The 22,312-nt window shown below is 40.8% G+C and overlaps 1 protein-coding gene across 3 annotated transcripts in view; it reads right to left on the bottom strand.

Moving 5' to 3' along the window:
* UGP2 (UDP-glucose pyrophosphorylase 2) overlaps positions 1–22,312 on the bottom strand; it is a 481,750-nt gene that overhangs the window by 334,172 nt on the left and 125,266 nt on the right. The gene's annotated exons all lie outside the window — the stretch shown is intronic.

The following is a 22,312-nucleotide window of genomic DNA, read 5'->3' as shown; positions in this document are numbered from 1 at the left end:
AGTTTGAAACATTAAAAAGGCATGCTCCAATGTAGTGCTTCAGAAACTTCAGGCTTCAACAATACATAGGTAAATCGGGAGAAAGGTCTTCTTCAGGTTTCCCAAGAAGTAGCGACTGCTCTAGGTAAAATGAGCATAAGTGGCACAGATGCCATTATCACTACATGAGGTGAGACAATGAACAATCCCATCTGGATAGGGCTGCAACTAACGATTATTTTCATAATCGATTAATCGGCCGATTATTTTTTTGATTAATCGACTAATCGGATAAAAAGAGAATCGATAATAGTTTACTATGTTTTAAATAACATCCACATAATGAGTGTTACAAATCTAAACTTCAGACTAAAACTTTACATTAAAACTGTTTCTTCAATTTTTATGCAGCAGAGCAGTTTTATAATTAAACAAAACAAAACCACAAACTGTTTGAAAAGAGGTAGAACTAGAAAGAGTTAGACTATCACTGTTAATAACATTCTGTTATTCACTCTTTCAGAAACTTTGCATTGAAATGCAAAAATCTCAACATGTCCACATGCTTCTGGCTAAGGCTGGTTCTCTGTTTGAAGCTATATTTCCTGCAGCAGAGAAAAGGCTGTTGAGGTGTATAAGTAGGGTTTTGCCAATTTCACCAAAGTGGGATATTTATCTTTGTTAGCAATTCACCAATGCTAAGTGTTTTCTACCTTGGCAAGGGGCCTCTCAATAAAGTAACCCTTGACTTCATTCTAACATAAAAATATCTTGAATATCTATATGCAATGGTAAATAACCAGCTATAAAGTTTATGGGAAATATCTAGTCCGCTCTAAAAATAACGAATATATACTTATAAAGGTTGAATCTGGTACATATTATCACAATTTATTAAATATAAAAAAAAACAATAAAAAACAAAATCAAAAGCGCTAAGGACTGTATATCAATAACAGGACAAAGCCTTACACATTTATTTATACAGTACATATAATCAGCAATAGCAAGCAATACGCTAATAATTGTGCAAACAGATAATAGTGCACATCAATTTAAATAACTTCCATCAATCTAGGGGCAAGGTGTGAACAACAAGCTTGGCACTATATCATGAAAAGCATAGTTCCAAATCACCGGATTTAATATAAACAATCCAAATGATGACTATTATATCTGGGTTGCACATAAGCCAGGGGTAGTTGTAAACGTATACTGTCCTTAAAAAGTTAAAAGTAGATGTCTGTAGACGTCCTTTAGGCTAAGGACATAACCATAAAACACAATACCATATTTAGGAGTTCATTGGAGTGAAGCAGCTGGTGTTGTGCACAGACCAACTAATTGCAAACCAACTAATCGATTATGAGATTCGTTGACGACTATTTTCATAATCGATTATTATCGATTATGACGATTAGTTGTTGCAGCTCTACATCTGGAGTTTGTAGCCTTTGATGGTCTACATAATTTACAAGCAGTCAATTTACCTATATTCCATTCTTTTGTCACATTAATAAAAATGTTAAAAAAAAATTGAACCACATCCAAATTCTACAAGAAACGTATGCTCTGACTTCAGACACTGTAGAACTATACCAATAGCAAACAGAGATGACATATACAAAACCAGAAGGCAGTGCTTTATGAACACAAGGGTGGACAAAAATCAATGTTTTTTTTTTATTATTTAAACCAGATTTATTTTTTTACATCTTTTAAATAAAATGCTTTTTTTGATGAGAAATCTATCTAAATATAGTTTCTATTTAAGTTACATTATAATCCAAAAAAGTCCACAACTTCATTCCTTACTGTTGGGAAATACAACACCTGGCCACAAGGAGGAGGAAAAGTCACCCCAGCCAAAGGCTTAAATATCCCTCCCACTTCCCCTAGTCATTCTGCTGAGGGAACAAGGAAAAGTAGGAGAAACATCAGGGTATAAAAGGTGGCAGAAGAAATAATATAAAAAAAAGGGAGCCGCCCATTAAAAAAAATAAATTAAAGGTGGGGTCGTGGAATCTCCCTGCCAGGAAGGAAAGGAATTTATCTGGTAAGCATAAATTATGTTTTCCTTCCATAAGGCAGGGAGAGTCCATGACTTCATTCCTTACAGTTAGGAAAGCTATACGCAAGTTTCAAAGGACACTGAATGAACGGAAGGGAACAGAAAAAAAAGAGGAGGACCCTATTCTGAGGGCACCACAGCCTGCAAAACTTTTCTCCTGAAAGCTGCTTCAGCCAAAGCAAACACATCAAACTTGTAAAATTTAGAAAAAGTGTGTAAGGTGGACCATGTAGCCGCCTTACAAATCTGATCCATTGAGGCTTCCTTCTTAAAAGCCCAAGGGGAAGACACTGTTCTAGTGGAATGAGCCGTTATCCTCTCAGGAGGCTGTCTTCCCGCTGTCTCATAAGTTAAGCGGCTGACACTCCTTAACCAGAAAGATAGAGAATTCGTAGTAGCCTTCTGCCCCTTACGCTTCCCAAATAGATGACACACAAAGAGGAAGATTGTCTGAATTCCTTAGTAGCCTAAAGATAGAACTTCAAGGCACAAACCACATCTAGATTATGAAGCAAATGATCCTTTGCTGAAGAAGGATTAAGACACAAGGAAGGAACAACAATTTCTTGATTAATGTTATGATTCAACACCACCTTAGGGAGGAACCCTAATTTAGTGCGTAAAACCGCCTTATCAGAATGAAAAAACAGATAAGGGGGATCACATTGCAAAGCAGAAATCTCAGAAACTCTGCACGCAGAGGCAATAGCCAACAACAACAAAAAGAACCTTCCAAAATAACAATTTAATGTCAACAGTATCCATAGGCTCAAACGGAGTCTGCTGCAAAACACTAAGAACAAGATTAAGGCTCCAAGGCGGAGACCCAGACTTAAACACTGGTCTGATCCTAGCAAGAGCCTTAACAAATGAATGCACATCCGGAAGCTCAGCCAATCTTTTTTGCAGTAACACCGACAGCGTTGATATTTGTCCCTTCAGGGAACTAGCAGATAAACCCTTCTCCAGTCCAACCTGGAGGAAAGGTAAAATTCTGGCAACCTTAACCTTATGCCAGGAAAAGTTCTTCACACCAGTGCAAATAAGTCCTCCACACTTTCTGGTAGATACGACGAGTAACTGGCTTACGAGTCTGAACCAGAGTGTCAATAACACTCTCAGAAAACTCTCTCTTGGCTAATACTAAGCGTTCAATCTCCATGCAGTCAGCCTCAGAGAATCTAGATTTTGATGAACGAAGGGACCCTGTATCAGCAGATCTCTGCGACAAGGTAACCTCCACTGAGGATATGAGGACATCCTCCACCAGATCCGCAAACAACGTCCTTCCCAGCCACAACGGAGCAATCAGAATCACTGATGCTTGCTTCTGCTTGATGCGAGCCACCACACGAGGGAGAAGCGGCAATGGAGGAAAAAGATGTGAGTCTTAACCTCCATGGTACTGATAGGGCATCAATCAGTTCTGCCTGAGGATTCCTCGACCCACACCGTAGCTTGGTATTGAGACGGGATGCCATGAGATCTATCTCCGGCGTCCCCCGCTCGCTACATATCTCTTCAAACACCTCGGGGTGAAGAGACCATTCCACTGGGTGAAAGGATTGCCTGCTGAGGAAGTCCGCTTCCCAGCTGTCCACACCCGGAATGTGGATCGCTGACAGAGTACATTTGTGAGTCTCCACCCACTCTAGTATGTAAAATACTTCTCTCATCGCCAAGGAACTTCTCGTTCCCCCCTGATGGTTGATATAGGCAACCAAGGTTATATTGTCTGATTGGAATCTGATAAACTGGGACGAACCCACAATGGGCCAAGCCTTCAAAGCACTGAAGATTGCCCGGAGTTCCAAAATATTGATCGGAAGGGAGGACTCCTCCTGAGTCCACAGACCTTGTGCCTTCTTGGCATCCCAAACGGCTCCCCAGAAAGGTTTGCGTCTATAGTCAATCTCCCAGGACAGTCTCAAAAAGCATGTGCCTTGGGACAGATGATCTGGACAGAGCCACCAGGAGAGCGAGTCTCTCGACAGGCTGTCCAGCACGATCTGTTGAGATAGATCTGAATGGTCGCTGTTCCATTGTCTCAGCATGTATAGTTCTACAGGTCTTAGATGGAATCTGGCAAAAGGAATAATGTTCATGCAGGACACCATGAGTCCGATTACCTCCATACACTGAGCCACTGAGGGTCTCGAGGAGGCCTTGAGGGCAAGACATGCCAAAGTTAGCTTGCAACATCTCTGATCTGTGAGGAATATTCTCATGGATTTGGAGTCTATTATAGTTCCCAGAAAATTCTCCCTTGTACTTGGAGAGTAAGAAAACTCTTTTCCAAGTTTATCTTCCATCCATGTGATCGAAGAAGATTGAGAAGGGACTCTGAATGTTCTTCCGCTAAACGAAAAGATGGTGCCTGTACCAAGATATTGTCCAGGTAAGGCGCTACTGCAATACCTTGTGTTCTGGCAACTGCTAGAAGAGCCCCTAGAACCTTTGTAAATATCCTTGGAGCAGTAGCTAAACAGAAAAGCTATGAACTGGAAGTGCTGGTCCAAAAAAAAGCAAACCTCAGGAACTGAAAAATGTTCCCTGTGAATCGGGACGTGAAGGTATGCATCCTTCATGTCTATTGTGGTCATAAACTGTCCTTCCTGAACCAGAGGAAGGATTGACCGTATTGTCTCCATCTTGAAAGGGGGAACACTCAGAAACTTGTTTAGGCACTTTAGGTCCAGAATTGGCCGAAAAGTTCCTACCTTCTTTGGAACCACGAAAAGGTTTGCATAAAACCCCAAACCTCTTTCTGCTGTAGGTACCGGGACAATTACTCCTAGAGGGGAGATATCCCTATGCAACCTAAGAAGGCAGCCCTCTTTTCTGGTCTTGTAGACAGACTGGAGAGTAGGAATCTGCCTCTGGGCAGATGAGACTTGAATCCTATCCTGTATCCTTGAGATACAACCTCCAGAACCCAAGCGACCTGTACATCCTGGAACCAAGCATCTGAAAAAAAAGAGACAGTCTGCCCCCTACTCGATTCAATCCCGGATTGGGGGCCGCCACCTTAATGCCGATTTGTTCTAGTCGGCTTCCAAGTACTCTTGGGCTGCTCAGACTTGGAAGAGGACTGCTGTCGTTGTGACTTGTCAGCACGAAAGGAACGAAAATTAGACAGTTGTCGTCCCTTAGGTCTATCCTGCGGTAGGAATGCCCCTTTAACTCCGGTAACCGTAGAGATAATGGAGTCCAGCCCTGGACCGAATAAAATCTTCCCCTTGAAGGGAAGAGAAAGGAGTCTGGATTTATAAGTCATATCCGCAGACCAAGACTTCAACCAGAGAGCCCTGCGGGCTAGGAACCGCAAAGCCAGCAACCTTTGCATTTATGCAAATTATCTGCATATTCGCATCACAGATAAAGGAGTAAGCAATTCTCAGTGCTTTAATTATCTCCTGAATATCCTCGAGGGGAGTCTCTACCTCAATGAGCTCCGACAGTGTCGCACCAGTAGGTAGCTGCTCCAGCACCCGCCGCTACAGCTGCCGCCGGTTGAATAAAAAACCCTGTATGTTGAAACATCTTCCTCAGAAAAGTTCCCATTTTCTTATCCATAGGCTCCCTAAAAGAAGAGCTATCATCCAGAGGGATAGTAGTATACTTAGCCAGCGTAGAGATAGTGCCATCCACCTTAGGGATGGAGCCCCACAAATCTAATTGAGATTCAGGGACCAGGAGTAATTTTTTTAAAGTAGACGAGGGGAAAAGGAAGTTCCTACTCTTCCCATTCGTTACTAATAATGTTCGCCATCTTAACTTGCACAGGAAAAGTCAGAGGGACCTTCCTACCTTCATAAACCCCGTCTAATTTAGGGATCTTAGGTTCCTCAGGGAGTGTAGCCTCTGGAACCTCTAGTGTAGACAGGACCTCCTTTAATAAAAAACGCAGATGCTCAATTTTAAATCTAAAGGTGGGTTCCTCCGCAGAAGGAGGTTTAGAAACTGAAGTCTCCGACTCAGAAAGTTCACCCTCTGAAGCCACAGAGGTTAACTCATCCTCAGATAGCTGGGATATAGTAGCTAAATCCGACAAATATTTAGATGACTCTAGGTCAGGAGAAGTGTTTAACCTTTCTCTTGCGTTTGTTAGAGCGAGGTAAGGCACTCAGGGCCGCAGACACCGCCGATTGTAACTGCGCAGTAAAGTCCACTGGAAAAAGGCCCCCTCCAGATGGAGGATTAGATGAGCCGTGGGGAACTGCATGTGGAGCGGGTAATGTAGAAAGGGTAGTAATCTCTCAGGACCCAGATTCCCGAGTAGTAGACGGCTCAGAAGGGCTAATAGCGCTTTGAGTATTAGCAGGCTTGTCTCCCCCTTCTTAGACTTTATAACAGTGTTTAGGCAAATTGAACAAAATTGAGCAGGCGGGCAAACCACAGCCTCCTCCCAATATAAACAGGAATTATTAATCGGTACAGAAGGAGTGGAACCTTCTAATGTAGTATCAGAGTCCTCCATAGCTTTGTATATACCCACAGAAGGACAAACAAAAAGAAACGCTTTGATTTAAAAAATGGCACCTTAATACTCCCAATAGCTGGGGAACTCACCAACTCCTAGACCCAGACATCTAACCGTGAAAACGCTCTCCTCAGGAGTGATTTCTGTAGCAGGATCTTAGGAAATTAAAGAGACCGCACCCGGCCATGTGGTGCATAAGACAGGACTTCACCTGCTATGAAAAAGGGAGCTAAGCTATCATGAGCTTCACAAAACTTAAAAAAATTGAAACCTGTTTGTTCCAAGCCAAAAAACACACATACACACACTCTATGATGCCAAAAAACTCACATTAAGCAGACATAAATCCCCAAACTGTTTAAATAATCTCCCTGAAGGAGATATTAACCATTGATCCTATTGAGGTATAAAGGAGCCACACTGACCCTGTAGAGCATTTTAAAAAGTGTATATATAAAAAACGGTCTTACCCCCCAGGATCCATGCTGTGGAATAGGCACAGCCTCTCAAGTGCAACAGTCTTGCACAGCAGCGCTTCTGACATGGACTTGAGTGTGCAACAGCAAGCAGTGAAACTCGTCGACACTGATTGCTCAGGAGCGGATAGCGACAGTCTGGATGGGTTCGCAGAAAACTTTTCCCTGCAACTCCAGACTCTAACTTTCATCAATACTCTCACTGAGACGTTGACATGATCACTTCAAGAAGGACTGGAGTTTTAAGTAAACATACCCATTACAGGACTATCCAAATCTTTTGACACTTCTCTTCCACCTCCTATAGTGACAAAAGGCAAAGAATTAATGAGGGATAGGGGAAGTGGGAGGGATATTTAAGCCTTTTGCTGGGGTGTCTTTGCCTCCTCCTGGTGGCCAGGTGTTGTATTTCCCAACAGTAAGGAATTAAGTTGTGGACTCTCCCTGCCTTATGGAAGGAAAGCAAGAATGTAAGCATAGGAGCCAGGCCATTTTTGGTTCAGCACCTGGGTAGCACTTTCTGATTGGTGTCTAAATGTAGCCACCAATCAGCAAGCGCTACCCAGGTGCTGAACAAAAAAATGGGCCGGCTACTAAGCATAGATTCAAATAAAGATAACAAAAGAACAAAGTAAAACAACAAAGTAAAATGGAAAATAGGAGTAAATTAGAAAGTTGCTTAAAATTGCATGCTCTATCTAGTAAAAATTAACCTTTCATGATTCAGACTATCCCTTTAATTATGTAGCATGAGGCTGTATATTCATAGCTATAATAATATTACATTTTTTGGTAAATTCCATTATTTCACAAAGTCAGGTTCTCCCAGAGATTTTTAGAATACCATGGGAACTAAGCAAATTTAATAATAGAAGTAAACTGGAAACTTTTTTTTAAAAAAAAATGTATTCTCTGAATCGTAAAAAATTTTTTTGTTTCATTTCGCTTTAATATACTCCAAACCCACCAGAGATATACAAAGTATTTGTGAAAATTGTATGGTAAAAAAATCCGTATTATGTACTTTTGCTAATACACTACATAAATGCAAACATATCAAATATTTAAATAAAAAAATAAAAAAGTTTAATACATTTTTAATTCTTTTAATGCAGTCTTTTTGTGGATCATTCACAAAAGATATTATACTTGTCACCAGAGAACAATAAGAAAGATAGGGGGTACCTGTACGTTTAATATATACAACTGTGCGAGATTTGGGGGGGGGGGGGAAATCACAATTGTTTAAAAAATATTTTAATAAAATCTCAATATTTCATAAACATACATATTGCATTTAACTGTTCGGAACAGCGGCTTGTTCCCTTTGCAATTTGCACTACAGACTGAATAGGCCAGAGGGAAAAAAAAAAAAAAAAAAAAAAGTCCAGCCAGTCCACTACCTTCCTTGTCTGTGCACACCTCAGGACTGAAGCAACAAACAATGAGGCAAAGTAAAATGGTGGTGGTAGTGTTACATGTTGTGAGTTGACATGTCCTGGTCCGCCTCCCTGGAGGAGTGATCAGTGCTGCTGCTGCTGGGCTGGAGCGCTTGTGTGACTGACATAATTTGTTAAAGGAAGCCATTTCTGACTTTTTATTTTAATATAAAATAATTGCAGCCTCATGCGATTTAGATATCGCATAGCTTCAAATCGCGATTAATTACATCATGCTATTAATTGTACAGCCCTACTGGCCACCAGCTGCTTTTTGAGAAAGAATACATAGCTGTCAACGTTTGAAAAAACATTTCCAGAGACACGCCCATTTATGGTTTGAATAGCCCACTCAGACCCCCATAACAAGCTCATTAAATACTATTATAATTTAGCCATACTGATTGCGTAAAGTGATAGGATAGTCAAATGTAATCTTTAATTATTCAGAGGGCTGGCCCCGGCTGGTCCACCTCAGTCCCTAAAGCATTATCAACCGTCATGGTTTTTATTTTCTCCCTGCAAATAAACACACAGCACAAGTTTACTACAGAGAAAATGGTAAAACCAGGACTGTTGGTGCTTTAGGACTGGATTCATCATCCCAAAAGAAAATAATTTATCAGGTAAGAAAACATTTTGTTTTCTTTCGTATGATGAGAATCCACAGGGAAACCTTGACGTGGGATTTTATACCCAAGCTGATAGTCCATGGCAAGGAAAGAGTGGGGGAAAATAAGACAGATCCTATTTGCAGGACACTGTGGCCTGAAGGGCTTGCCAAAAGCCACTCCCGAAAAAGCAAAACCATCAAAATGGATACATTTGGAGAATAAGAGCAAAGAAGACCATGTTGCAGTTTTGCAAATCTTCTCTAAGGATGCATAATTTTTGAAAACCCAGAAAAAAGCAACTGCTCTGGCAGAAAAAACTTTAATATGCTTATGGGGAGACTTTCCTGCCATCAAGAAAGCTTTGTGAATTACCAGCTTGAGGCAAGAAGCTAAGGCTACCGTTGTAGCCTTCTAACCTTTACGAGACCCTAAACAATGAACAAAAAGACGAACTTTTTCTAAAATCTTTAGTAGCTTGAAGATAAAAACTTTAATGATCTAGCAAAATCGAGATTATTAAGAAACCGTTCCTTAGAGTTTGAAGGATCTGGACACACAGAAGGAACAACTTTGCCCTGGTTGATATCTTCTGAAGAAACCAACCCTAGGAACAAAATAATATTTGGTACAAGAACTGCCACATTTTAATGAAGAAAAAAAAAAAAAAAAAAAAAAACAGAAAAGGAAGATTGACAAGATAAAGCAGACAATTTAGTACCCCTTCTAGCTGAGGAGATAGCTAAAAGAAAAACAGAATTTATGCTTACCTGATAAATTACTTTCTCCAACGGTGTGTCCGGTCCACGGCGTCATCCATAACTTGTGGGAATATTCTCTTCCCCAACAGGAAATGGCAAAGAGCACAGCAAAAGCTGTCCATATAGTCCCTCCTAGGCTCCGCCCACCCCAGTCATTCGACCGACGGACAGGAGAAAAAACAGGAGAAACCATAGGGTGCCGTGGTGACTGTAGTTTAAAGAAAGAAATTCATCAAGCCTGATTAAAAAACCAGGGCGGGCCGTGGACCGGACACACCGTTGGAGAAAGTAATTTATCAGGTAAGCATAAATTCTGTTTTCTCCAACATTGGTGTGTCCGGTTCACGGCGTCATCCCTAACTTGTGGGAACCAATACCAAAGCTTTAGGACACGGATGAAGGGAGGGAGCCAATCAGGTTACCTAAACAGAAGGCACCACGGCTTGCAAAACCTTTCTCCCAAAAATAGCCTCCGAAGAAGCAAAAGTATCAAATTTGTAGAATTTGGCAAAAGTGTGCAGGGAAGACCAAGTCGCTGCCTTACATATCTGGTCAACAGAAGCCTCGTTCTTGAAGGCCCATGTGGAAGCCACAGCCCTAGTAGAGTGAGCTGTGATGCGTTCGGGAGGCTGCCGTCCGGCAGTCTCGTAAGCCAATCGGATGATGCTTTTCAGCCAAAAGGAAAGAGAGGTAGCAGTAGCTTTTTGACCTCTCCTCTTGCCAGAATAAACGACAAACAGAGAAGACATTTGTCTGAAATCCTTTGTTGCTTCTAAATAGAACTTTAAAGCACGAACTACATCTAAATTGTGTAACAAACGTTCCTTCTTTGAAACTGGATTCGGACACAAAGAAGGCACAACTATTTCCTGGTTAATATTCTTGTTAGAAACAACCTTTGGAAGGAAACCAGGTTTAGTACGCAAAACAACCTTATCTGAATGGAACACCAGATAGGGCGGATTACACTGCAAAGCAGATAACTCAGAAACTCTTCTAGCAGAAGAAATAGCAACCAAAAACAGAACTTTCCAAGATAACATCTTGATATCTATGGAATGTAGAGGTTCAAACGGAACCCCTTGAAGAACTGAAAGAACTAAATTCAGACTCCAGGGAGGAGTCAAAGGTCTGTAAACAGGCTTGATCCTAACCAAAGCCTGAACAAAAGCTTGAATATCAGGCACAGCTGCCAGTCGTTTGTGTAACAAGACAGATAAAGCAGAAATCTGTCCCTTTAGAGAACTCGCTGATAATCCCTTATCCAAACCTTCTTGGAGAAAAGAAAAGGATCCTAGGAATTTTGATCTTACTCCATGAGAATCCCTTGGATTCACACCAAAAGATATATCTTTTCCATATTTTATGGTAAATTTTTCTAGTTACAGGTTTTCTGGCTTGTACCAGAGTATCTATCACAGAATCCGAAAACCCACGCTTAGATAAAATAAAGCGTTCAATTTCCAAGCCGTCAGCTAGAGGGAAACTAGATTTGGATGTTCGAATGGACCTTGTACTAGAAGATCCTGTCTCAAAGGTAGCTTCCATGGTGGAGCCGATGACATATTCACCAGGTCTGCATACCAAGTCCTGTGTGGCCACGCAGGAGCTATCAAGATCACCGAGGCCCTCTCCTGCTTGATCCTGGCTACCAGCCTGGGAATGAGAGGAAACGGTGGAAACACATAAGCTAGGTTGAAGGCCCAAGGCGCTACTAATGCATCCACTAGAGTCGCCTTGGGATCCCTGGATCTGGACCCGTAGCAAGGAACCTTGAAGTTCTGACGAGACGCCATCAGATCCATGTCTGGAATGCCCCATAATTGGGTCAACTGGGCAAATATCTCCGGGTGGAATTCCCACTCCCCCGGATGGAAAGTCTGATGACTCAGATAATCCGCCTCCCAGTTTTCCACTCCTGGGATGTGGATCGCAGATAGGTGGCAGGAGTGATCCTCCGCCCATTTTATGATTTTGGTCACTTCTCTCATCGCCAGGGAACTCCTTGTTCCCCCTTGATGGTTGATATAAGCAACAGTCGTCATGTTGTCTGATTGGAATCTTATGAATCTGGCCTTTGCTAGTTGAGGCCAAGCCCTGAGAGTATTGAATATCGCTCTCAGTTCCAGAACGTTTATCGGGAGAAGAGACTCTTCCCGAGACCATAGACCCTGAGCTTTCAGGGAGTCCCAGACCGCGCCCCAGCCCACTAGACTGGCGTCGGTCGTGACGATGACCCACTCTGGTCTGCGGAAGCTCATTCCCTGGGACAGGTGATCCTGGGTTAGCCACCAACGGAGTGAGTCTCTGGTCTTCTGATCTACTTGAATCACTGGAGACAAGTCTGTATAGTCCCCATTCCACTGTTTGAGCATGCACAGTTGTAATGGTCTTAGATGAATTCGCGCAAAAGGAACTATGTCCATTGCTGCAACCATCAACCCTACTACTTCCATGCACTGAGCTATGGAAGGTCGTGGAACAGAGTGAAGAACTTGACAAGCGTTTAGAAGTTCTGACTTTCTGACATCTGTCAGGAAAATCTTTATTTCTAAAGAATCTATAATTGTCCCCAAGAAAGGAACTCTTGTCGACGGAGACAGGGAACTTTTTTCTATGTTCACCTTCCACCCGTGAGATCTGAGAAAGGCCAGAACGATGTCTGTGTGAGCCTTTGCCTTTGAAAGAGAAGACGCTTGTATCAGAATGTTGTCCAAGTAAGGTGCCACTGCAATGCCCCTTGGTCTTAGAACCGCTAGAAGGGACCTGAGTACCTTTGTGAAAATCCTTGGAGCAGTGGCTAGCCCGAATGGGAGAGCCACAAACTGGTAATGTTTGTCCAGAAAGGCGAACCTTAGGAACTGATGATGATCTTTGTGGATAGGAATATGTAGATACGCATCCTTTAGATCCACGGTAGTCATAAATTGACCCTCCTGGATTGTAGGTAAAATCGTTCGAATATTTTCCATTTTGAACGATGGCACTCTGAGAAATTTGTTTAGAATCTTTAAATCCAGAATTGGTCTGAAAGTTCCCTCTTTTTTGGGAACTACAAACAGATTTGAGTAAAACCCCATTCCTTGTTCCACGGTTGGAACTGGGTGTATCACTCCCATTTTTAACAGGTCTTCTACACAATATAAGAATGCATGTCTCTTTATTTGGTTTGAAGATAAGTGAGACATGTGGAACCTTCCCCTTGGGGGTAGTTCCTTGAATTCCAGAAGATAACCCTGAGAAACTATTTCTAGTGCCCAGGGATCCTGAACATCTCTTGCCCAAGCCTGAGCGAAGAGAGAGAGTCTGCCCCCTACTAGATCCGGTCCCGGATCGGGGGCTACTCCTTCATGCTGTCTTGGTAGAAGCAGCAGGCTTCTTGGCCTGCTTACCCTTGTCCCAGCCTTGCATCAGTTTCCAAGCTGGTTTGGTTTGCGAAGCATTACCCTCTTGTCTAGAGGCTGCAGAGTTGGAGGCCGGTCCGTTCCTGAAATTGCGAAAGGAACGAAAATTAGACTTATTCTTGGCTTTGAAAGGCCTATCTTGTGGGAGGGCGTGGCCCTTACCCCCAGTGATGTCTGAGATAATCTCTTTCAATTCTGGCCCAAAAAGGGTTTTACCCTTGAAGGGGATATTAAGCAATTTTGTCTTGGAAGATACATCCGCTGACCAAGATTTTAGCCAGAGCGCTCTGCGTGCCACAATTGCAAACCCTGAATTTTTCGCTGCTAATCTAGCTAACTGCAAAGCGGCATCTAAAATAAAGGAATTAGCTAACTTAAGTGCGTGAACTCTGTCCATAACCTCCTCATACGGAGTCTCTCTACTGAGCGACTTTTCTAGTTCCTCTAACCAGAACCACGCTGCTGTAGTGACAGGAATAATGCACGAAATAGGTTGCAGGAGGTAACCTTGCTGTACAAAAATCTTTTTAAGCAAACCCTCCAATTTTTTATCCATAGGATCTTTGAAAGCACAATTATCCTCGATAGGAATAGTAGTGCGCTTGGCTAGTGTAGAAACTGCCCCCTCAACCTTAGGGACTGTCTGCCATAAGTCCTTTCTGGGGTCGACCATAGGAAATAATTTCTTAAATATAGGAGGGAGGACAAAAGGTATGCCGGGCTTCTCCCACTCCTTATTCACTATGTCCGCCACCCGCTTGGGTATAGGAAAAGCGTTGGGGTGCACCGGAACCTCTAGGAACTTGTCCATCTTGCACAATTTTTCTGGAATGACCAGGTTGTCACAATCATCCAGAGTAGATAACACCTCCTTAAGCAGTGCGCGGAGATGCTCTAATTTAAATTTAAATGTCACAACATCAGGTTCTGCCTGTTGAGAAATTCTACCTGAATCTGAAATTTCCCCATCTGACAAAACCTCCCTCATGGCCACTTCAGATTGGTGTGAGGGTATGACAGAGCAATTATCATCAGCGCCCTCCTGCTCTACAGTGTTTAAAACAGAGCAATCGCGCTTTCTCTGAAATGCAGGCATTTTGGATAAAATATTTGCTATGGAGTCATCCATTACTGCCGTCAATTGTTGCATAGTAACAAGCATTGGCGCGCTAGAAGTACTAGGGGTCTCCTGCGTTGGCAAAACTGGTGTAGACACAGAAGGAGATGATGTAGAACTATGTCTACTCCCTTCATCTGATGAATCATCTTGGGCAACTTTACTATCTGTGGCAGTACTGTCCTTACTTTGTTTGGACGCTATGGCACAATTATCACACAATTTTGAAGGGGGAGACACATTGGCTTCCATACATACAGAACATAGTTTATCTGAAGGCACAGACATGTTAAAACAGGCTTAAACTTGTCAATAAAGTACAAAAACCGTTTTAAAACAAAACCGTTACTGTCTCTTTAAATTTTAAACAGGGCACACTTTTTTACTGAATATGTGAAAAACTATGAAGGAATTGTTCAAATTTAACCAAATTTTCACCACCACAGTGTCTTAAAGCATTCAAAGCATTGCACCCCAAATTTCAGACCTTTAACCCTTAAAATGAGGAAACCGGAGCCGGTTACAGATTTAACCCCTCTACAGTCCCAGCTACAGCCTTTGCTGCGACTTTACCAAACCCAGGGGGGTATACGATACCAAATGAAGCCTTCTAGGAACCTTTTCAACTACTTTGAGATCCACACACATGCAGCTGCATGTCCTGCTCTCAAAAGTAACTGAGCAGTAATGGCGCGAAAATGAGGCTCTGCCTACTACAGAGAAGGCCCTTCCTGACTGGGAAGGTGTCTAAACCAGTGCCTGACGTAAAAAAACGTTCCCCAAAGTTTATAAAGTGTGAATTTCAACATCAAGCTGTATAAAATGCCCAAATAAAAGCAATCGATCTAGCCCATAAAAGTGTCTACCAGTTTTATAGACCATATTAAGCCCTTTATTCTGTTTGAGACTAAGAAAATGGCTTACCGGTCCCCATGAGGGGAAATGACAGCCTTCCAGCATTACACAGTCTTGTTAGAAATATGGCTAGTCATACCTTAAGCAGAAAAGTCTGCCAACTGTTTCCCCCAACTGAAGTTATCTCATCTCAACAGTCCTATGTGGAAACAGCAAACGATTTTAGTTACTGCTGTTAAAATCATATTCCTCTCACAAACAGAACTCTTCATCTTTTTCTGTTTCAGAGTAAATAGTACATACCAGCACTATTTTAAAATAACAAACTCTTGATAGTAGAATAAAAAAACTACAACTAAACACCACATACTCTTCACCATCTCCGTGGAGCTGCTGCTTGTTCAGCGGCAAAGAGAATGACTGGGGTGGGCGGAGCCTAGGAGGGACTATATGGACAGCTTTTGCTGTGCTCTTTGCCATTTCCTGTTGGGGAAGAGAATATTCCCACAAGTTATGGATGACGCCGTGGACCGGACACACCAATGTTGGAGAAATAGAACCTTCCAGCTGATATCTATGCTGTGCATAGGTTCAAAAAGAGGACATAGGAGACAGAGAACTAAATTACAATTCCAAGGAGAAATAGGTCTCACAACTGGCTTAAATCCTTACCAATGTTTAGACAAACGTATGAGCATCAGGATATTTGGCTAATTTCTTGTGAAAAAGAACAGATAAGGCAGAAAGTTGACCTTTTAAAAAGGAACTAACCGACAATCCTTTGTCAAGACCATCCTAAAGAAACTGAAGAATCCTAGGAATCCTAAAGGGATTCCAGGAAACCCTCTGAAAGAACTACATTCCAAGATACCCTCTGAATCTTGGAATAAATCTTTATGGTCACAGGTTTCCTAAGCTTGCAACAGAGTGATAATAACTGAATCTTAGAAACCTCTATGTTTCAGAATTAGGCATTTAATCTCCACGCTGTTAAAGAGGAGATTTTAATTCTCGGAGAATAGAGACCCTTCATACAATAAATCTCGGCTCTGAGGAAGACTCCATGGAGAAGTGGACATCTGAACAAGATCTGTATTCCATGTTCTGCAGGGCTAATTACTGATGCAGACTCCTGATTCGAGCAACAATTCTTGGAAGAAACAATTAGGCTAGGTGAACGTTCCATGGACAAACTAAGTCATTTCTCATTTGTGCCTTGAATCTATGGATCAAGCACAGTAAACTGGCGGTTTGTGATTCAAGTGAGAATCTACATCGAGCCAACACCCCTTGGCATCTAGAATATATATATATATATATATATATATATCCTAAATTTATATAGTGTTCCTAAAAGTAAGAGAAGAGTGGGCAGAGATGAGGTAAGTTCCCTTATGCCTATATCCTAGAAATCCCACAGCAGTTCAGGTAGTGAGCAGAGAAGATGATGATTGAGGGCGAAAGTGACCTAAAATGGAGTTAAAGAACTACATGTGCAAAAACGCCATCTCCATTTTTTTTTATAATGTTGTATTTTATCCAGCACTGAGTACAGCATCAATAATAATACAGAACATAAGGTACATTACACCAATATAAGGTGATAGCCCTAGAAACAATAAAAAGCAAAGGAAAACAATGTATATTACATATCATATATCTTAATGGCTGAACTAGCCAATCTGTCTTAGTAACTCAGTGTTGGAAATTTTTTCCCTGATTTCCTTCCCCCCCTCCCATCCCTCCCCATTCCTTCCCATTAACCAGCAGCAACAACCATACATACAACGAAAAATCAATTTAAAAAAAAAAAAAAAAAGGGGTGGGGGGGAAAGGGGCCGATGATGAATCTCAAAATACACTAGTCTACCTCAGATCACCACATACCTAATAATACTAGCTCTGAGTTCTTAAATGGGTATATCAGATATTCAATTTCTCTTTCGGGGAAGATCTTAATGAAAGGCGCCCATTTGTAAAAAAAATTCTTTATGTCACGTTCATTGTCTATATTGGCATTTCTCTGTTCTAAGACACATTGTTTCTTTAGATGGTTCCTAATTTCTGGGATAGTTGGAGTCGCCCTCATTTTCCATTTCTTACATATCAAATATCTGGTAGCTAGGATAGATAAATTAACTAATGTTTCATTAGGCTGACGTTCCTCTCCAGGTCTCAGACAAAATATAATCTGAAACAAGGAGAGGGCTACCAGCTCGATTTTGAGTACATTTTTAAGCCAGTATTCCAACTTACTCCAGACATTTCTCATCCTAGGGCAAGCCCAAAACATATGTATTAAATCCGCCGCTAAGTGAGAGCATCTAGGACATTTATCAAATTCAAAATTTTGGACTCTAAGGCCTCTCTCCGGGGTGAAATATGCCCTGTGCAAAAGTTTCAAGTGAGCGTCTCGCCAGTTAGATGAGAGAGTTGTTTTTAAAACTTTGTTCAAGGAAAGTTGTATAGTTTTAAATTCTATATTATTATGTGGAATTATATTGTTCCAAATTATAGCTAAATTCTCCCCTAGCGGGACCGCCTTACTGAGACTCAAGAGATGATAACACGGGGAAATGGACATAGAGGAATCTCTAGCTATTGTAAGCCAGGATTCTATTTTACCTAAAGACCAGATCCAGCCAACCTTACGTGCTAGTTCTGTGGTGTAATGTCTTATCTGTAAATAAGCAAAAAAGTCTTTATTTACCAAATTGTATTCATCTCTCAGTTGCGCAAAGGATTTAACACATTTCCTATCTTGATCTATTAGACAGATAACTCTATTTAATCCATTATTATGGCATCTGTTAAAAACAGTTGAGTCTAGACCCGGCTGGAAATTCGGGTTTCTAATTAGGGGAAGATATTTTGATGCCTTAGAGGTTATTGAGAGAAGTTTAGTTAATCTAAACCAGACTTTGAGTGGATTCAAAATAAATTTAAATTCCTTAATACTTAATGGGAGATCCTTAGGTTCCAGGTGTGCCAAGGCCTGTAGTGAATAAGGTTCACATATATTAGACTCTAAATCGATATTTAGAACATAATTCTTGTTGAGAAACCAGTCTGCTACTATACGGACTAGAAAGCAGAGGTTATAGAATCTTAGGTTTGGGAGTGCAAGGCCTCCCATCTCTCTAGAAGCCATTAGTTTAGAAAAGGCTATCTTAGCTCTTTTCCCCTGCCAAATATAGTGTCCAATTGATGAATTTAGTGACCGTATATACTTCTCAAACAGAATTAATGGGATGTTCTGCAAGATATACAACAATTTTGGGAGCAAAACCATCTTAAATAGAGCGATACGACCAGAAATTGATAGTGGTAGGGATTGCCAAGATTTAAGCCTTTCTTTAATATATACTAACATTGGAGTTATGTTCACTTTATAAAGATCTTTTAGATTCTTTGGGATTTTAATTCCTAAATATTTCATAGATTCCGTTATCACTCTAAAGGGTATGTCTGTTATACTGGCCTTATTTTTCCTAAGCCAAATTATTTCTGATTTTATAGGATTCACTTTGTAACCTGAAATAATCCCAAAATAGTCAGTAATATGAAGAAGTTTAGGAATGTTTTTTGCTGTATTAGAGAGGTATATGAGTAGATCGTCTGCATATAGTCCGATTTTTATTTCATGGTTTTGAATTTTTATGCCTTCCAGCGAACACCTAAGCTTAATTGCTAGTGGTTCTATGGCTAAATTGAATAGGAGCGGGGAGAGAGGACAGCCCTGACGAGTGCCCCTCTGCAGTGTAATTGAAGAGGAAATATCGTTGTTGATAATCAGACTTGTAAGAGAGTGATTGTATAAATTTTCTACCAACTTAGGAAAATTACCCTCAATCCCAAACTTTGTTAGAGAGAAAATTAAATGTTTATGAATTACTAAATCAAAGGCTTTTTCTGCATCAATTGATACAATGGCCATGTCCGGGGGATCCACTCCCCCCGCTCCTTGTGAACTTTGTATATATTCCATTGTAACTAGTAATTCTCTCATTTTTGCTGAGGAGTTACGGTTGTTAATAAAACCGGCTTGGTCCGGATGGATTACTGTGATTAAGATAGATTGAAGTATTTTTGCTAGGATAGAGGCAAGAATTTTATAGTCCGAGTTTAACAATGCAATGGGTCTGTAAGACTCCTTGCATGTGGGGTCCTTCCCTTCTTTTAAGATCAAGGTAGTGAGTGAAGATGCAAAGGAAGACGTAACCTGTTTTTGTTTAATAAAGATATCATTGTAAAGATTGCCCAAATATGGCGCTATCTCTGGAAGTAAAATTTTGTAAAACTCGTTGGGTAATCCATCCGGACCAGCTGCCTTGTTTAGAGGAAGTTTAGTGACTACTGTTCCAATTTCTTCTAGGGAGATAGGTGCATTGAGTCTATCGATCTCCTCAATTGTGGCCATTGGAAAATTGATTTTACTACAGAATTCTGTTGCTTTATTTATATCGAACTCCTTACTAGTGTAAAGTTGTTGAAAATACTGATGGAATACCCTAGTTATTTCTTCTGGCTTAGTTAAAAGCTTCCCATTATGTTGAATTCCATCAATATTAAGACTTTTATTCTCATTCTTAATTAATCTGTTTAGCATTCTGCCTGACTTATTGCCAAATTTATGCAATTTAGCTTGCATCTTAAGCTCATTATTCGTTTCCTGCATTAGGTAGAAGGTGTCTCTCGCCGCCTTAGCTCGTATATATTTTGCCCAATTTAAAGGCGTTCCTTCCAGTAGGTATAGATTGTAGGAATTAATCAGTGAATTACAGACTTCCTTCTCTCTTGCCTTTCTTTTTTTGTTCTGAATAACCGAATATGCCAAGATTTCTCCTCTGAGGACTGCTTTAGCAGTTTCCCAGAAGATATCAGAACGTTTAACATAGTTATTATTAAATTGAAAATACTCCTTAAATTTATTCTTAAGGCATTCTTTAAATTTAAAGTCATTGTGAAGGTAGTGGGGGAAAAAGAATCTCTGATTCTTTGGTCTACCATAAGTAAGATTAAATTGAAGAGTGATGGGCCCATGGTCCGACAGGAAAATAGGCATTATTTCGGACTTAACCGTGGTCAAACTTAAATGTTCTCCAATTAAAAACAGGTCAATCCTAGATAAAGTTTTGTGTGCTTTAGATAAGCAGGTAAAATCTTGAGTATCGGGGTTCTGATGTCTCCAGATGTCACGCAAAGAGAGGACCTGTTTAATTTTATTAATTATTTTGAAATCAAGATTGTCTTTTTTCTGTTTCAAACTTTTAGTGTTTTTTCTAAGTCTGTCAATGGGACATTTGGGGGCCATATTAAAGTCCCCGCCCAAGATTAAATGTCCTTCAGCCCTTAGAAGAAGTTTTGCTTGTAACGCGTCCCAAAATTCGGGGTCACTTTTATTTGGGCCATAAACATTGCAAATTGTGTATTTTGCCTGACCTATTTTCACCTTGGCCAAGACATATCTCCCCCCAGGATCCGCCTCAGAGTCCAAAATCTCCACCCGAAGTTTTTTGCCTATAAGTATTGCTACTCCTCTCTTCTTCCCTACACTCGGTGCTATAAGAACTTCTCTTACCCAGGATGATTTTAATTTTAGTGATTCCTCTAGGTCTAAATGTGTTTCCTGTAGTAAGCCAATATCTGTCTGGGCTTTTCGTAGATGTGACAAAATTGCTTTACGTTTAATAGGGGAAGTAATTCCCCCTACATTCCATGATATGATTTTAAATTTTTCCAGATTTTGTGTCATTTTTCTCTACTATATAACGGGGAGGAGAGAGAGGGAAAAAAAAAAAAAAATATATATATAGAGAACAGGAGGAAGGAAGGGGGGGAAGGGAGGAGAGTCCCAATGCCCCTTGAGAATGCTGGAACCATACACCTATTTCCACATTTAATACAAAAAAAACAAAAAAAACCATATTGGAGCACATATAATAGATCAATAGTCATAACTTATCCCCTGAATCTATCCAGCGAGGGATTTGTAAAGTTTTTCAGCTATTTGAGCATCTTCAGTAATATGCGTTACTCCATTTAGTACCACTTTCAATTTTGAGGGATACATCAGAACCGCCCTGCACCCATGTTGTATAAATTTTTAACAGATCGGGGCTAGTTCCCGTCTATTTAAGGCAGTATCTGCCGAAAAATCTTGGAAAATCATAGTTTTATTACCTTCTATCATAATTGGCTGATTTTTTCGTGAGTGCTGCAACAGTAGGTCTTTATCTTTGTAATTAAGTAGCCTAACTATTACCGGACGGTTTCTATTACTGCCGTTGCCTTCTGACCGTGGAGGGCCTATTCTGTGGGCTCGTTCCACTATGATCGGGGGGTAGGAGGGGGGAATCTTTAGAGCTTTGGTAAGAGTATCGGATATGAAAGAGTCAAGATTTTCAAATTGTTTATTTTCAGGAAGGCCAATTATTCTAAGATTATTCCGTCGTGAACGGTTTTCCAGGTCCTCTAATCTATCCATAATTTTTTGTAATTTTCTCAATCTTGGAACTATGGGTGATTGTTTGATCTTCCAGATCCGATACTCTCTGTTCCATTTCTTGGAGTCTGTTCGAAAATTGCCGCACCTCTTGTGTTAAAGAGGAAATATCTTGCTTAATTTCAGATTTGAGAGTTTTAAATTTAGGGGTTAATGCCTCTGCAATATTGGTCACTAAAGACTGCATGTTGAGGTTGTCTGGTATATTTGCTAAATTACTAAGACTTGTTTGTTCAGCAACTGAATCTGATAAATTCTTAAGCTTCTTATCTCTGTGTCTTCCCGTCATATTTGGGGAGGGGTGTTTTGGGGGGTTGGAAAGATACTTATCCATGTACCGCGTGCTTGTGAGTTATAAAAAAGTGCTCAGAAGTGGGGAGAGGGGAAGAGAGAGAAAAAAAAAAAGGGGGGGGGAGGGGGAGGGAGAAGGTGGAATTGTGAGTGTGTGATAAATAATGAGCCAGTTGACGGTAAGAAAAGTGAAGATGTGCCCGTGAGAGAAGTGAAGATTTAGTGAGAAGGGCTGCGGAAGCCTAGGGTTGTAAAAAAGAAAAAGTTGGAAAGCAGTGATTTGTGGTGAGGGAATTAAATTTAATAATTACTTAAGGGGG

The sequence above is a fragment of the Bombina bombina genome, chromosome 4, assembly GCF_027579735.1.
Source record: "Bombina bombina isolate aBomBom1 chromosome 4, aBomBom1.pri, whole genome shotgun sequence".
NCBI lineage: Eukaryota > Metazoa > Chordata > Amphibia > Anura > Bombinatoridae > Bombina > Bombina bombina.
Note: the sequence above shows the minus strand (reverse complement) of the source record. Positions and strands in the feature narration are given on the sequence as shown.